Source organism: Cavia porcellus, unplaced genomic scaffold (genome assembly GCF_034190915.1).
Source record: "Cavia porcellus strain 051 isolate PalLab524CR breed Dunkin Hartley unplaced genomic scaffold, mCavPor4.1 scaffold_25, whole genome shotgun sequence".
Taxonomy (NCBI): Eukaryota; Metazoa; Chordata; class Mammalia; order Rodentia; family Caviidae; genus Cavia; species Cavia porcellus.
Genome location: NW_026947508.1, coordinates 51133815 through 51135579, shown reverse-complemented (window position 1 = coordinate 51135579; position 1765 = coordinate 51133815). Strand labels below are relative to the sequence as shown.

The 1765-nt window shown below is 49.0% G+C and overlaps 1 non-coding gene across 1 annotated transcript; it reads left to right on the top strand.

Moving 5' to 3' along the window:
• Positions 1 to 1217: 1217 nt before the first annotated feature.
• On the top strand, positions 1218 to 1323 carry LOC111755277 (U6 spliceosomal RNA). Its single transcript, XR_002789847.1, has one exon. It is a non-coding gene; the product is annotated as a U6 spliceosomal RNA (small nuclear RNA).
• The last annotated feature ends 442 nt before the right edge of the window (positions 1324 to 1765 follow it).

Below are 1765 nucleotides of genomic sequence, written 5' to 3'. Positions count from 1 at the left end.
ATCAGAGGGACTCAGAGTTCCATTTGGGAGTCTTTGAAGGCGACGCAGCAGCAGCCACCCTGAAGCTTGCCCTGCAGAGTCTTGGGGTTCAGAGGTTGATAGGGCAGAGGCGAAGCTGCAGGCCCAGGCAGCAAGGTGTGCACTTCACGGCAGCTGCAGGAAAAGGAGAAGACTGGCGGACGGTGCTAGACTCTCCTCACACACATCTGGGAGGAAACCAGCACCCACAGGGCCTCAACCCTGGCAGCTGGCTGTGAAGGCCAGCCCCCACAAGACAGTCACCTCACTTCTCCCACAGGAGCAGCGATCTTCCTGTGCACAGCCACACCTGAAACCCTTTCACTCTGCTTTTCACCAAGAAAGTGGCCCAGAGAGGTCAAGCAAGGTCACACTTGGTCATTGGTGCACTGGAGGTTTACATGGAAGTCTTGGACTCCAGGAACACCTGTAAGGTCGCTGGGCCCTTCAGAGGAGACTGGCATTGGGGACAGCAATGTAACACTCGCTGGTGTCTGAAGAGTGCATCTGTCCCTTGGGTCCCTTCCTGGGTAGGCGCCGGGCCCTGAAAGCTGCTCTTACAAACATGCCTGCTGCTCCCACTCTTCCCAAAGAAGCTGTCAGCTCCCCGCATGGGAGGGCAAAGGCCACTGCGCCGAGAGAATGACCTCTTTCTCTCAGAGAGCCTTTGCTTTCAGAGCTGTGGCCACCCCAGGCTGGCCACTGCACAAGCCTGGACCGGGAAATAAAAGGTTCTCACAGTAGGGTAGGCGCTGAGACATAGTTTAATTTGGTGTAATTATAAGTTCTCTCAATGCATTTTATTGTGTGCATTGTTATTTCAGCAAAAATTGTTTGGGAATAGAAAGTTTTTTTTCATCGTTTAAAAATGGTAATTTTTTCAGGTTCCTTATCACCACCCTTGGGCTGGTTCCTTCTCACGTTCCTGCCCCTCGAGAAAAGCACATCTTGGGGCTGCTTTTTCCTTTTGGTAGTTTATGCCTCTGAGAGAAGGAAGCCTAAATTATAGGGTTCGAGGCTGGAGGCTGTGAAGCCTGGGGAGCTGGGTCATCAGGGAGGGAAGAGGTGACTCCCTGAATGAGGCTGATGGCAGCCTCCCAGTGCTGTCTCTGGCTCAGACCCTGGGCATGCAGCTTCTCCAGGGTTTCCTGAGAGCACAGCTTTGGAGTCTTTCACTGGAGACCGAAATCCTGGGTCTGGTGCTCACTTCTGCAGCGCATATACTCAAGTTGGAGTGATATAGAGAAGATTAGCACAGCCCCTGTGAAAGATGACATACACATTCATGAAGTAAAACCCGAGGTCTGCCACTTGCCAGCTACGCAACACCAAACAAGATATCTTGTCTAGCCCTGTGGGCCTGTTTGCTTCCAAACCAGTGGACAAAGATTTCTGGGAGAAGAAGCATGTCATTGTGCTGGGGGTCATAAATCATCTCCAAAATAAAAATAAACAAATATTTGCTACTAATGCAGCTGCTTTTCAAAATGATAGTAGTAGTGCTTGTGTGTGTATTCCGGCAAAATAGTATGATAATATATTAAAATAAGTATAGGTATATAGTAAAAGACATAGCGAGATGCTCACAGGTGTTACGGCTGAACAAGAAACTTCAAAGACATTTGGTATTTGTCTTAGCCTGTTCTAGTGTATTCATTCTCTTTTGTCTGCAAGCTTTTTCATCTTGCTAAAGGTACTTCAGAAAACAATATAACAGGCAACATGTTTCTTGTAGAGAGCAGTGGTG